The 16350-nt window shown below is 42.0% G+C and overlaps 1 protein-coding gene across 2 annotated transcripts in view; it reads left to right on the plus strand.

Moving 5' to 3' along the window:
* The window catches only part of MCPH1 (microcephalin 1), a 279100-nt gene that overhangs the window by 74459 nt on the left and 188291 nt on the right, over positions 1-16350 (plus strand). The gene's annotated exons all lie outside the window — the stretch shown is intronic.

The raw sequence follows: 16350 nt of genomic DNA on the forward strand, positions 1-16350 counted from the left end.
TTTGGAGCTTTTTTTTAACATTTCCCATACTTATTTTAATTAGTTTCCATATATAAACATAGTCCGGAAACCAGTTTAGCAGAATGTCTGTGCTTAGATAGCTGATCTTCATTTCAGTAAGGGTAGAATTATTATAGACCACTAAACCATTAAAAAACGAGATTTTTAGGTTACTAAAGGCCCATTTAGACACAACGCTTATCGCTCAGAAGATGCCTTTTGAGCGATAATCGTTGTGTCATTTACATTGCAAGATGATCACTCAAACGTTGAGAGATCACCCTGCGCTCTGGAGGATGCAGAGAACAAGCGGGGGGCCTCTTGTTCTCTGCATCCAGCTGTTCCCTGCTGGGAGCGCCCGGCTGTCATACAGCCGAGCGCTCCCAGCAGAGGATGCAGAAGAAAAGTGGGGTGTCCCCACTTCGAGCGCCCGGCCGAGCACTCCATCCGGGGTATGGAGAACGCAACTGGACAGCTGTGTTCTTCATATCCCGCCTGTCATCAGGGTCGGGGATACAGCTGAACCAATAGTATCATCTGTATCCTGCTGTGAATCCCTGATGAGACTCATCGTTGTCTTACAGCATGCTGAAAGACAACGTCGAGCGATGGTTTAACACAGACACAACGATTATCGCTCAAAAGATGACTTTGAGTGATTTTTGAGCGATAATCATTGTGTCTAAATGGGCCTTAACCGTTTTTAAGACAGATGCCTCTATAATGAGGGTGAGGTAAACAGTAGACCTTTCGCAAGTCATCGGAACCTACATTTTTTTGAGAACTAAAAAAGACATGCTTTGCATTGAAAGAACACTTCCTAACTTTTCAGGTGACTATTCAGAATAAGTGGCCATGTGTGTCCATAAGAAATTACAGTGTTTCTGGCTATTATATGACTTGTATCCTGCATTGTAGCATAGTGTGTAAGGCTGTAAAAAAGACACATATAAATCTAGTTCAGCTTATTACCCAGATATGTTGATCCAGAGAAAGGCAAAAAACTCCATGGGCTAGAAGACAATTTTCCTTGTTTTAGGCAAAAAAATTCCTTCCTGGCTACAATCTGGCATCCAGAAAAAAAATCCCTGGATCTCCGACCCATCTGAAGTGATTAGTGCCTATAACATGTAACATTGTTGCACTCAAAAAAGGCATCCAGGCCCTTTTTAACCCCTTAGTGACGAAGCCTGTTTGTGCCTTAGTGACGAAGCCAAATTTTGGAAATCTGACATGTCACTTAACATATCATAACTCCGTAAAGGCTTTGCATATCCAAGTGATTCTGACATTGTTTTTTTGCCACATGTACTTCATTTAGGTGGTAAAAATAGACCGCTAGAATTTGTGTATATTTATTAAAAGTGCCAATATTGGGAAAATTTCGAAAAAATCATTTTTTTCACATTTTCAACTGTAATATCTCAAATACTAACATAAAATAATGACTTGGGCTAAGAACAAGACAAACATAAAGACAGAGAATATTACAGATAGGTGGGTAATTGGAGTTATTAGAATCACCCCACCTAGGCTATGGTAAAGACGAGACTGAAGAGTCACTAGTGATGCATCAGATAGTCCGTAATTTAATGAGTAGAACCACGGGTATCAGATATAAGTCTAAGAACACTTTGGTACTGGAGCAAAATTGCTCAAAAAACCTATGGAGATCGCACTGGTTTAGTCGTCACTTGCGATGAATTAATCCAATGGTCACTAAAGTGGGGCCCCAGTACCTATAAACTATAAGAAAAGTGTCACGCATCAGTATAGCGACCGTCTGTAACAAAGTGGTCACATTCGGATAGGTTGATGATCACAGGATTTGATAGTTACTTAGCCAATAATATGATTTGAGGAAACCATAAAAGTGCCTCAAGTATTTGGCTCAGAGTAGTATCAGTCCATATCATTAGGAAAGAACGGTAAGCTCTCTTTAGTATAAGTATAGCTCAATATACAACTCATAACTCAAGAGAGAAGAATGGATGACCTCTCTTTATGTGAAAGGGTGATTACTGCTCAGGAATAATTACTGCTCGTAGAAATATGATTACTTGCTCAGGAATAATTACTGCTCAACGCGTTTCCCTACTAGGATTGTTGGTAGTTCATCAGGAGCAATTGTATGAGTTATGCCATATGATATGACAGGTTCATTGAGTTGAAAACTCAAGAGAAAGAGAGAGAAAGTACCACAATCGTGTTTTGAGACACGAAGGGTTAAATACTTTGTCAAATTTTGAGAAAGTGCCACAATCTTGTTTTGGGACACAAAGAGTTAAGAGAAAGTGCCACAATCGTGTTTTGGGACACGAAGGGTTAAATACTTTGTCAGATTTTGAGAAAGTACCACAATCGTGTTTTGGGACACGAAGGGTTAATTACTTTCTGCCAGATTTTGAGAAAGTACCACAATCGTGTATTGGGACATAGAGGGTTATATAATCTCTGTCAGATGTTTGTTGGTGTGGTCATGCAGGCTAGTTAGGAGATGTGCAGGAGATATACTGATTTATAGAGAAATACTGCACATCAACCAACCTCAAAGAATTGAAATGGGATCAGAACTAGAAAGTAGGGGATTATTCAAGACCCATACTTAGTTCATCATCCAATAATCTTTGAACAAGGTCGCTAAATAGCGAAATAATAGCGGTCTGTAACTTGTTCATATAATAAGCTCTATAGATATATAGTAGCCTGGGACTAGTCTATCAAAAAAGAAATAGAGTTCTAGGCTACATAGAGCTTTTTTCAGATCCCTTTCATTCTATCAAGGTCTCTAGGCAGCGCATAGTAGCATAAGCAGAGCGGTGTCTTTGCTGCCTAGATATGAGACCTACATCCAACACACACACATTCAGATAAAATAACAAAAGTGGTAGAGCCTGGAGCTCTGATGGTGAGCTCAGGCACTAGCGACTCTTCAGTCTCGTCTATATCATAGTCTAGGTGGGGTGATTCTAATAACTCCAATTACCCACCTATCTGTAATATTCTCTGTCTTTATGTTTGTCTTGTTCTTAGCCCAAGTCATTATTTTATGTTAGTCTTGAATAAAAGTTATATTTTAGTCTGTCTGTCACTGTGAAGGGCTCCAATTTGATTTAGTCAGACAAAGTTCTGCCCCTGTGATTCTCTAATATCTCAAATATGTGCAAACATACTGTACAAATCTTTGCTAAGATATATATTTCCATCTGTTTACTTTATTTTAGATGCACGCTTGAAAAACTTTTTTTAACTATTTAGGAGACGTACAAATTTTAACATTACTTTTCAGCATTTTGAGAAACACTTTGTTGCAAAGGCTCATAGGTGTCAGAATGATAAATACCCCCTCAAACGACCCCTATTTTAAAAACAACACCTCTTAATGTATTCACTGGGGGGTGTTATGACTATTTTGACCCCACAGGTTTTTTTTTCAGGAATTAATGCAATTTAGTATAACATTTTTACAAATATGTCATTTTAAAGACATTTTTTTTCTATAGTGCATATGAAAATGAGGATTGACACCCCAAAATGGATACCCTTGTTTGTCCCGTGTTCAGAAACATACCCATTGTGGCCCTAATCGTATGTCTGGTTGCACAATGGGGCCCAAAATGAAAAGAGTAGTCGTGGCTTTCAGAACAGAAATTTTGCTTGAAGGCCTTTTTTGTCCCATAGCACACTTGTAGAGCCCTTGAGCAGCCCAAACCACAGAGAACCCCCACAAATGATCCCATTTTAAAAACTAGACCCCTTAACGAATTTATCTAGGGGTCTACTGAGAATTTTTACCCTACAATTTTTGAATAAATCTAAGCAAAGCCATAGGAAATTTTTTTTATTTTTTTGGCAATTGTCAATTTAAAAACAGTTTTTTTGCACAGCACAATGGCTTGTAGAGCCATTTTAGCAGCCAAAACGACAATCCCCTCAAATTACCCCACTTTGAAAACTAGACCCCTTAACAAATTCATCTGGGGGTGTACTGCATATTTTGACCCCACAGTATTTGAATAAATCTAAGCAAAGCAGAACCAAAAAATTACGATTTTCAGGGGGGTTTTTTGTACAGTTTACATAGGAATGAAGACGTTCACCCCAAAATGGATACCCCCATTTGTCCCGTGTTCAGAAACATACCCATTGTGGCCCTAATCTACTTACAAGACCCATGGCAAGGCCTATAATGGAGGGAATACCCGTTCGATTGCACGGCACAACTGAATAAAATTTAGGCCCCATTGCTCACTTGTGCGGGAAAAAAAATGAACTTCCTAAAAATAATCCCCCCCCCCCTCCTCCCCCACACACTCTGTACCCTTTTTGGCGTTTCCCAAATCTTAGATAAAATTAATAATGTAAACTGTGTGGGTTTTTCCGAAGACAGCAGTAATTATGGGGGCCTGGTTGGGATAGGCACATGGGGAAATAAAATCTGGTATTCCCCCTCCTCTCATCCTTTTTGGGGGGTATTTCTTGACCTCAGCGGCAGGGAAGGGGTGTAAAACGTGGCGCTCTGTGAGTCTCCGTAAGCTTGCTGAGGTACGACAGTCTCACACAGAAGGCGCTCAACTAGCTGCTCCTGGAACTGCAGGAAGGCGAGTGTTCCCGGGGCTTCTTGTAAATTACATATTACAGGTAGCGGTCTGAATAACGCTGGGCTCACGCGGCCATATGTGGAATCCGCTTGTGGAGGCCCGCAGGGGATCTCAGCTGTGAGCCGGACGTGGCGCTGCATATGGACGCATAATGTACTGCACATAACTGCCTACTCACGCAGGCAGTCATGCCCAGTACACCATCTTTTTGTTTCTATTTCCGTTGCCATCACTTAGCAATGACATGGGTACCTGCAGCCCGTACACAATGTAGTTGCGTATGGGCTGCGGGTATATCCGCGACCATGGAGCACAACAGGCTCTATGCTGCGGATAGCCGCGGTAAAATAGAACCTTCTGCATTCTGTTTTCTGCGAGTGGATTACGTAATTCCGACCCACTCGTGTGAGTGGAATTGTGTAATCCAATGCGATTGATCTGCGTATTACCGTGGATCAGCCGCATGTGGGATCCGTAATTCCTATCCGGTCATGTGAGACCGGCCTAAGGTAGATCGCTACCTTTTTATCATGTGACCGGGGACTGCTCCTGGCTCTCGGTGACCGTTAGTCGCCGAGACAAGGAAGTTTTAAGTGTCCTGACCTCCCCGCTTCCAGCGCATGTATCCGGCATTTTGCCGGCGGTCGCACGCGCAGAATTTCGGGAAGGTCCACGGAGGAGGAACGCGTCGTGGTTCAAATACGGAGGCCTTTGGTAAAAAGTTTCATCTCCTCTCACCGATCGCATCCGTGAGGAGAGATGAAAAAGCAACTTTTTTTTTTTTTACTTTTACGTGATCGCCATTATCCATTGGATAACAGCGAACACGTGACCAGGAACCGTTCAACGCGGCCCCCCATGTGAAATCTCCAGGCTCCAACTAAGTCTTATAGCCAAGAGCAGGGAGATTTTAAATTTCCCTGGCAATCCACAGCTTTTGTGCATGCGTCTGCAGTTTTGACGACAGGCGCGTGCGCAGAAGCTGGGGTAGGGTCCACAGATAAATCCGGGGGCCTTAAGTATATAATTCCATCCTCCCTCACGGATATGATCCATGAGGGGAGATGAAACGTAAGCTTTTTAAACTTTTTTTTTTTGCTTTTGCAAACTTTTTTTTTTTTTACTTTTTTTACACCTTTTTTTTTTCTTTAAATGATCACTGTTATCCATTAGATAACAGTGATCATGTCCCTGGTGATATCTCTCTGCTCCTGGGTACACATGGTAACCAGGAACAGAGGGATTTTAAATTTCCCGGGTCCTGAGCCCCTCTGTGCACGCGCCCAATGATTGACGTCGGTCGCGCATGCGCAGAAGGGGACTTCAGGTCCCGGAAGACCAGGAAATCACGGAGGAACCGGGGTGAGTATTTTCCGATCCATGAGGGGAGGTGAAACTAAATTTTTTAAAAAACTTTTTCCAACTTTTTTGTGATCGACGCTATCCGTTGGATAGTGGCGATCACGGGCCCGGGGACATCTCCTGGTTCCCGGCTACCTTCAGGAGCTGGGAACCAGGAGATTTTATATTTGCCGGGGCTCCTGGCCTTCTGCGCATGCGTGTGATTTCATTTGTCTGGCGCGCATGCGCAGAAGAGCGGTGACGGGTCCCGGAGGACCCCTTCACCGCACGACACCTTGGAGAAGGCGGGTAAGTAATTTCAGCTGCCCTGATGGATCTGATCCATGAGGGCAACTAAATCTTTATTTTTTTTGTAACTTTTTTTCACTTTACTGTGATCGGCGCTATCCATTGGATAGCGCCAATCGCATTGCCGGGGGGGACTGCTTGCAGCCCAGGATGACAGCATGGAGCGGTCATGTCTTCAGCTAAGACGTCTTTAATCCAAAGAGGATGCATGTTTTTACGTCCTCTAGGATTAAAGCCCACTTAGCTAGAATGTAAAAAGGCAATGCGGCCGTCACTAAGGGGTTAAACTTTTTTAGAGAGTTTACCATCACCATGTTCTCACATCCACTGTGCTCCAGCTCATGACTCTGTTACCCAGTATTTAGGGTTATGAGTTCCCTTCCCTGAGAGTGAAGTCATCCCAGCACTACCGATGAAGGGGTTTACCCCGAATTAGCTGGATTTTAATCTTAATATTCTAAATAAAACGAGAAGTTGGATATTCATCTAATTGTTTTGGTACCTTTATTGGAACCTCCAGAGAGTTGTGTCTACACAGCAGATTTTTCTTTTAGCATATTCCAAACAAAATAAGTTGTGTACTCTCATGAACCAAACGTTATATGACATTTTAATTATGTAATTTAACAGATTGTAAAGATGTGTAACTAATGGCCATTACACTTGGTCATAGCTTTGTGAATGACCATATACAAATGACGATCTTAATGATAAAAAATTCTCATAGCTCACCTTTTTTTATTTTACATTCTACCTCACTGGTTAGTGAGCTTTTTTTAACATGAATACGGTCATTATATAATAAGACTTGCAAAAAGTAATTATCTTCTGTGTATATTTATTTAGCTTATCTATATAATGATAGGTAGTTGCTGCATAAAACATAGTTCTGTCTATGTCCTCATACATGCAACTGAAATATACAACAGTAAAATGATAACTTTCTTAAGCATACTCTGAACCTGGATCAATCAGCAGTATATTTGGAGTATCCCAGTTGATCATCACTTCAATATTAATCATTTAAATTAACTTTAAGAGCAAAATAAACCCTTTGAAAATTGTAAGGCTTGAGGTACAGTTGAGAAAAAAAAGCACAGAATATATATTACTTCTCCTTCCAAATACAATATGTTAAAGGGGTTGTCCCGCGGCAGCAAGTGGGTCTATACACTTCTGTATGGCCATATTAATGCACTTTGTAATATACATTGTGCATTAATTATGAGCCATACAGAAGTTATAAAAAGTTTTTTACTTACCTGCTCCGTTGCTGGCGTCCTCGTCTCCATGGTGCCGACTAATTTTCGCCCTCCGATGGCCAAATTAGCCGTGCTTGCGCAGTCCAGGTCTTCTCCTGTTCTCTATGGGGCTCCGTGTAGCTCCGTGTAGCTCCGCCCCGTCACGTGCCGATTCCAGCCAATCAGGAGGCTGGAATCGGCAATGGACCGCACAGAAGAGCTGCGGTCCACGGAGGCAGAGGATCCCGGCGGCCATCTTCACAGGTAAGTATAGAAGTCACCGGAGCGCGGGGATTAAGGTAAGCGCTCCGGTGAGCTTTCTGTACGTCCCTGCATCGGGGTTGTCTCGCGCCGAACGGGGGGGGGGGGGGGGGGGGGGTTGAAAAAAAAACAAAAAACGTTTCGGCGCGGGACAACCCCTTTAAGTGAATACTTTGGGATTACCTGGATTTCTGCATTGATTACTAATAAAATGTGGTCCAATCATTAGACAAGTCACAAATATAGACAGACACAATTTAGCTGAACTAATATAACATGCTGTTGTACTATTCTTGTCTTTTATTCAGTACATTAAGTACACATCCATGGTACAGGGCGAAAAAGTAAGTGAACCGCTGTGTTAGTTACTTCTCCAGGCACTAATTGGCAAAAGATATTTAATTGAGCAGATGAGATTGGAGGTGTAGGTTTCACAGGCACTTTTACCATTAAATAAGGCAAAAAGAGCCTGGTTACTGAAAAATCTGTTCTCAAGAAAGATTGGTTTTAGAAGACCTCAGAATAGGTGTTTTTTATGACACATGAAGCTGGAAAAAGCTACAAAAGCATTGCTAATTGCTAATCTACACTCTTCCCAGAAGTGGGCATCCAAGTAAGATCACTGCAAGAGCACAACAGGCAATCCTGAAAGAGGTGAGAAGGAATTCAAGGGTAAACACAAAAGACCTATAGAAGACTCTAAAATGTCAAAAACCAATGTTTGTGTGTCCACTATTAAAAAAAAAGCACTGAACAATAATGCTGTTCAGGGAATTACACCACAAATGAAGCTGCTGCTGTTCAAAAAAACATTGTTCCCTAACAGCTACTGCATTTATGTTTAAACCTGCGGTACTTACAAGAATTAAGAAAGAAGCAGAAGTTTCTCAAATCTTGTTGGTGATCTGCTAGATATTTCATTTTTCTATGACTAAAATACGGCTGTATGAAAAATACTCCATCAGTTGATTAGAAATGCAGTGTAAAAGCATATGGTTTGCAAATATGATGTATGAAAACGAAAATACAAGATTTATGTCTGTAAAGATTGATGTTAAAAATTAAATAGTGATTTAACAAAAAAAAAAAGCTTGTAGCATGAAAAAAAAGGTATAAAAGGATTTCCATATGTGAATGACTAGAGTAAGGCCTCCTTCCCACGAACGGATTTCCGCCGCGTAATTCACGGTGCAAATCCGCTGCGTTGCCCGCAGCTATTAGGTTCTATTGAACCTAATAGCTCAGTGCTCACTGTGCGGAATTCCATCGCGGAATTCCGCACCGTGAATTCACCCGTCCTCACCCGCGGCATGCTCTATTTGCTGCGGGTGTACACGCGGACCGCTTCCATTGACTGCAATGGAAGCCATCCGTTCACGCTATCTTCCGCTGTAGCACAGCGGAAGATAGCGTGAAAACGCTTCCCCGCCCACTGCCGCCGCGTCATGTGACACGGCGGAGGTGGGCGGGGAAGCGTCATGCGGGAGCGAGGACGCCGGATCCGCACGTAAGTATGGGGTCTCTTGGGGGGCGCCGTGACAGGCTCCGCCGCGGCATTTCACGGCGGAGCCCGTCACGGCCGTGTGCAGCCGGCCTAAAGTGGATCCAAAAACCCTTTCTAGTTTTAACAAAAGATATAAGCAGTTCAGGGTGGGGAGCTCACTTGTAGGACACTCCATTAAGGGACAGTGGTTTCAACACATCAAAGAGATTATAAAGAGTTAAGAGCTGTCTGGGAAGCTCTGAAGAGACTGAACGTAGATTTCAAGAAACCACAAAGAGATTTTGTCTGACAGAATTACGGCAATATCCTTCCACCACCAAGGAGGAACCAAATATGTTCATCTCCAGGACCTAGCAGCACACATCCTCAGGTAGGCAGTGAACTCTGTTCACTCTCCCGGCAGTCCATTTAATGGGCTCTAAAAGTGCAACAGCAGACTGCCTTAGTTGCCGACTATAGCTGCAGGAGAGTAGAAATTGAAGGATGACCCCTTTCAGATGTTAGTATCCAAGTGGAGAATCCCCCAAGTGGATCGTTTTGCCTCCAAGGAAAATGCAAAGGGTCTCCTATTTTTATTCCTTAAATCTGGCAGATGGACCCTCTGAGGTAGTGCTATGCCTCACAAGAGGGAAATTGATCTGGCTTATGCTTTTGCCTTTTCATTTGTTCCCTCATGTACTAAAAAAGATCTGCACAGAAAAATTGATAGTCCTAATAATTCTCCCATGCTGGGCCAAGCAAAACTGGTTCCCACAATTGAAGATGATATCCATGGAACCTTCTGTATTTCTTCCAAACAGATGGAGATCTTCTTCATCAGGGCCCAGTCCTGTAGCCCAAGGTGGAAAAGCTACTATTTTCAGTTTAAATCCTGAGAGGCAAATCTTACTTTTAGTAGAGTAGGAATGAAGTTACCACACTAATTTACCGAAAATATTGAAAGAAATTCTGTATTTTTTGTGTGGCTTGCAGGTCCAAGATTTAGAAAACACTGATATCCCTGTATTAATGAAGCAGAGGTCATACCTACACATCACCACTTCATTTATTTTTAATGGGAGCATCAAAAGTTGCCGTCCTTTACTTTATTGTTGTCGGGACCTTTGGGTCCCCTGTTCTCGAGATTGGTGGGGGTCCCAGCAATCGGGCCCCCACCATTCATAAAATTATCCCTTGTCCTGTGGATGGGGAATGACTTTATAATTTGGTAGGGCTCATTTAACTTGGAAAGTGATTTTCTTGGTCATAACCACAGTTCATAGAATAGTAGAGATTCAAGCCTTCTCTATTAAAAAGCCGTAATTAAAAATCCTTGATGGGGAGGATTATCTTGGGAACTAACTCTCTATTCCTCCATTCCTTTTCTGGGAATCTCAGGAATATGAAAAAAGAAAAATTCCATTGCTTGAATGTTCATTGAGCCATCCCTTATTATCTATCCGTGACAAGTCAGTGGAGCAAAGATGATAACCTATATATACAGTTCATGAGTCAAAATAGATTTAAGCCTAGAAAAGCACTCTGATGGTGGTAGAAAAAGCTTCGGAAAGCACTCTGGTGCATCAAAGCAGCAATCTTGGAAGCATAGAAGGCTTACGATTTACTATGCCCATGTATAAAATCAAATCCCATCAGTTAAATCTGTTGCTCATGGGTAGAGTTGTCAGTCGAACAGATATTCAGAGCAAGTGGAGAGAGAGAAGTGTGGAGCAAACCCAAATATGGGCCTGAAGCAAAAGTAGAGTAGACAAAGGTGAGAGGTGCTGCCAACCAGGTAGACTCCTCACCCAGAGGGGGGGGGGGGACGTAAGATGCAATATATAATACTAGGTTAAAGGCTAGTTCACGGTCCAATCCTCTGAAGAAAAGTTCTTATAGGAGATTTGATAAAGTTGAGTGATTTTTATTCAAATTCTGCCAACCATAAAACTCATTATGGTTGGCATAATTTGAATAAAATTACAGGCTACTAATAAAAAAAATACTCAACTCATCACTGCAGTGTAGAGGCTACTTTGCATTGTGACGTGTTTTATTGCTGGCATCATTATAACAGATGTGCAGGGCAGCTACATGGAACAGCCAGCCAACGTTCTCCAAGCACTACAAACTTGATGAGCTGGCCAATAAAGACCTATCCTTCAGAAGTAAGGTCTACCAGACTGCAGTCCCCCTCCTAAGAAACTGCTTATCTGTTAGGGCTCATTCAGATGAGTGTATTTATGTGCGTAAAATCGTGCGCACATAACCACACGTCTATTACAGCTGTTGGTTTTATATGATGTATTCACATGTCTTTGTTTTCAGATAGGACATGCGTGCACCATAGGTCCGTGCTGCACATCAATATTTCCCGCAGGGAGTCCCCTCATCACTGAACACCGTGACAGCACTGTCCGTGTTCAGTAATGATGGCCTCCCCGCGGGAAGTAAAGAGTCCCCTGTCACAGCTGTGGCAGAGGATCGCGTTGTTCTCCCATTGTTTTAATTCACAATTCAATGATTGGTCACAGCGCTGCCTGTTAGTGGCTGAGCGCTGTGACCAATCACAGGTAGCGCTCAGCTATCATTAAATGAATGACTGAGCGCTGCCTGTGATTGGCTGAGCGCTCAGCCAATCAGACACAGCCCTTTCAGCAGGCGGGGATTTTGAAACCCCGCCTGCTGAAAGAGCTTCAGAACAGTGCAGAGGGACCAAGCTGCTAGACTCGCCTTTGCCCCGACAACGGCGGAGAGGTGAGTATATATATTTTTTCTATTTTTTTTTTACACGTTAGCGATGATTTTCAGGGAAGGGCTTATATTTAAATCACTGCAGGGGTTGCCGGCAACCCATATCTTGCAATGGGGCCGCCGGCGGCAGCAGCAGCAGCAGTAGCCCCTTTGAAAGCAATGGGCACGGAGCTTCGTTTAAGTGTGTTTTGGCACATCTGTGGATGCGTGGATTTGTACGAACATACGCACGTGCAAATTCACACTCGTGTGAACGAGGCCTCTCCAGTTGTGCTCTTATGAAGAGGGACTCAGTAGAAAAAGAAAATTATTTCTACCATTAATTTGTTTTTTACTAGTTCTTCATGAAAGCACCCTGGGTTCCCTCCTGAAAATGCCTGTATTGACAGGGAAAGAAAGCAAAGGACTAGTAGAAATCAAATAAACTCTAGGAATAATTCCCTTTTTCATATAGTTGTAATGTACACCGTAGAGGTCTTCCAGCTTTTATGATAAAGGCAAAATGAACATAGTTGTTATATACACTAAATAACCGCTTCCTATGCCATGGCACAGTATAGAGTCACTCGGAACGTATTGTTCCCACAAACCACAGTACTATCATGTCATAGTTATTGCGCAAACGCTGTAATAAATCACCAAGATTGTACTACAATGGTTGGAATTGGATGGTAATGGGACACTGGCCCTTGGACCCCTCAATAATAATAGTGATCGAGGCACCAAAGGAGTTTTTAAAAAGTAACGAGGCTCGCTCTGTAACATCATTGTTGCCCCCCAAATTCCAACCTTCCTGCATACAACACGATCATGTGGTACAGATGGGTTATTATGGCAGCCAACGCCTAAGGGTGATTTCTCATCTGTGTTTGCAGTCTCCGGTCGGAGGTTCTGTCGCAGATCCAGCTCAAAATATCAGAAAAAAAAGCGCTGTGTGCCACACTTTTCCTTGCATCTAAAAGCCTGACAGCTGAGCGGAAAACGAAGACACCATTATAGTCTGAGGTCTGTTCGGTGCTGTTCAGTTCCATTCTGAGATGGAACCCTTCAGCCATAGAGATTGCCCTTTCCTGGTGCTGGAATGGAACAGGAAAGCGGAACCCTAGGCGAAGGTGTGAAACCACCCTAACTGGCTCTCCACATCTACGATATGTGCCTAATAAGCCTAATAGCTAGATTGCTTGTCTGTAAAACATTGACAAGCAGTAATAAACTGTAATACAGAAGCCATACCATATACTACTGAAGCCAGTGTTTTGCTGCAGCTGTCACATGTGAACATAGAGACATCATCACTTCAGCCATATTGACAAAGCCTGGCAGTGATCAAGCCAGCTAGTATCACTTCTTATTTTGTTATTTTATTATCCTGCACTCACTGAAATTTTTCTATATATTGGATAATTTCTCTAACACCATATCAGCAGAAAAATAAAGGTCCTGCTGTCTGAATGCAGTGATGCAAAAATCTATTTTTATAATATAATGCTTTTATTGTTCAAAAGTAGCAAGACAGTAATAAAATGTACAGGGTGATCATAATTAAATTAGAGGAATTAATGGAGTAAAATCTATGAGGTAGAACCCCATAAAGGTTGGTGTGTATACACAGTGTGGTATGGGGCTTAGATTACGTGCAAAAAAAAATAGTACCAGTTGTTGCCACCTGGGGAATATTTGGCGCTGTTGAAGTGTAAGAAATAGGATTACATCACAATTAATGGCTAAGAACCAGCTATTGACCTGATATAAAATGTATGTGATGTAAAGCACTCTGATTTCTGTGGTAATATTCATATAACAGCATTAACATTAAAATGTGTTAATTTATTTTATACTGGAACCACTGCATATTTTATCCATTATGGCTCACTTTGTAATTGATTTGTGAATGGTACCTACAATAATGAATGGAGGGTCATGGACAACACTTCACTTAAGTTTAGATACATTTTAAATAAAAAAATGATCAATAAAACTTTGTCTTTGAATATGATCTGCTTGCACATCCAGAGAACATTTCAGGTGAGGCCTGAAGAGGTTATCTTGCCTACATTGCTTGAACGATCACTGCGTTAGAAGCATTTACTCAATAATGGGTTGGTTCAACTTTTTGGGTGATCACGACTTTCAGATGTCAGGTTATGGTCCAGTGAGTTTGGGGGCCAAGACAGTGTGGAGCAATCATTGTCATGTTCCTCCAACAACTTCCTAATGATCTGAGTGTGATGATGTATAGTGTTTTCTTGTTAAAAGATGGTACTGTAGTCAGGGAAGACGTCCTGAATATATGGATCCCTGTAGCTTTCACCATTCAAGAATTTTGGTCTGACGACCAATGGTTCTAGACCATGCTAAGAAAATACTCCCTAAACCACCACCAGCTTTTGAACCCATTAGTGCACCCATGTGATACGGCTTCATACTGTTTACACCACATGCGGACCTGGCCATCCATTCAGTTTGGCAGTAAATGGAACTCATCACTGCAGATGGCCTTCTGCCATGTGTCCAAAGTTCACTGACCGTTTACCAAATATTGTACATTGGGCTGCATAGGACTTGGAAAAAGTTTTTTTCTCTGATAAAACCCCTTTCAGACTGTTTGGGACATCTAGAAGAATGATTGTCTGGAGAAGGACAGGTAAGCTGTACTTTTGTATGTCCTCTGTCATGCCAACAGTAAAGCATCTTGAGAACTTTCATGTGTGGGGTTGCTTTTCATGAGAGGGAGTGGGCCCACTCACAATTTTGCCTAAGAACACTGCCAGGAATAAAGAATGGCATCTGAACATCTTCTAAGAACAACTTCTCCCAACAAACCAGGAGCAATTTGGTGATCAACAATGCTTTTTCCAACATGGTGAAGCACCATGTCAAAAGACAAAAGTGATAACGAAGTGGATGAGTGAACAAAACATTGAAATGGCCAGGAAACTCCCCATATCTCAATCCCATTAAGAACTTGGGGTCAATCCTCAAAAGTGGGTAAGCAAATAAAAATGCAGAAATTGTGATAGACTTCAAGCACTGATTAGACAAGAATGGGTTGCCATCAGCCATGATTTGGCCCAGAAGCTGATATCTAGCATACCAGGACCAATTGCATAAGTCTTGGAAAACAAAAGGTCCACATTGTAAATATTGAGACTCTGCCTAAACCTCAAGTATTTGTCAAAAGTTTAAAAACTTATGAAATGTATCATGTTTAAAACCAGGATGTACCAGAACTGGCCTCCCAAACAGTTCCTGGGCTATGTTTACACAGTGGAACAAAACGCATAAACCACTACAGGTTACATGTGGAATAACAGATGGAGACTAGAACTTTCCTTATATGACTCAGAATAAGAGACTGTACCTGCCTATGACGCATGTCCCATCATGATAAGAACGCACCTGACCCACGATCTGGGACAGAAGTAACCAACTAAGAATACAACTACTACCCATAACTACAGTAATTAGCTTGAGATGAGCAGGGGAAAAGTGGAGACCAAGATCCAGCTTTGTTTCCAACAACCATCAGATGAAGACTGAGAATAATCAGCATCCATCCACAGCCAAGACACGAATAAAAGCCCTCCCTAATTGCTAGGAAGGTGCAATTGGTAGCAGAACACTCCTATAGAAACTTCCACCAGTGCAGAGAAAGCTGTGAGGAAAATCCAAAAACAGCACTAGCATAAATCAGACCTCCATGAACAAATACCAAATCCTGCCGCAACAAAATGCTTCTAATTGAACTAAAGTATGCCATAGAAACATCTGACTAAAAAATCCAAAAACACTGCAGCAGAAGCTTTTGTGAAACCTAAAATTTGTGTCTGTCTCAAAACCTTTGGCTACGAGTATACTTAAAACCTTTCAGTAGAAATCATTAAAAAGAAAAGTATGTTTACTGCTTGAAAACGCCTATATATCTCAACTTATCTCACCTGCTTTAGTGTGAGAAAACAAACATTATAAATTTAGCAGAATTTCAGATGCAGTATTGTAACCAATCCAGTAGTAAAGGTGGAACATTGTGTTCTGCTTTCTCTTTAGATAGTGGACACTTTGAGGAAAAATGAAGCTTGTTGTACTTTAAATTGCTGTAGCTGCAGTTTGCTCAGAGCTACCAACAGCCGAGTGAGGTTCTTGCTTATTGTTTAGTTTTAGCTGGCATAAAATCCAACACCAGCTTGGGCACTTATTGCGCCGTTTAAACACTGTTGAGGCAGTGTTTCACATAGGAATGTGAAACATTGAACGATAAGTGCCCGAAAACTGCACAATTCTAAAACAGTCTGCCCGAGCATCAGCAGCTCGTTATGTAAGGCAAACAACAATCTCTCTGTCCCAGGGGTGGGGTGACATG

This window comes from Eleutherodactylus coqui, chromosome 1, assembly GCF_035609145.1.
Source record: "Eleutherodactylus coqui strain aEleCoq1 chromosome 1, aEleCoq1.hap1, whole genome shotgun sequence".
Taxonomy (NCBI): domain Eukaryota; kingdom Metazoa; phylum Chordata; class Amphibia; order Anura; family Eleutherodactylidae; genus Eleutherodactylus; species Eleutherodactylus coqui.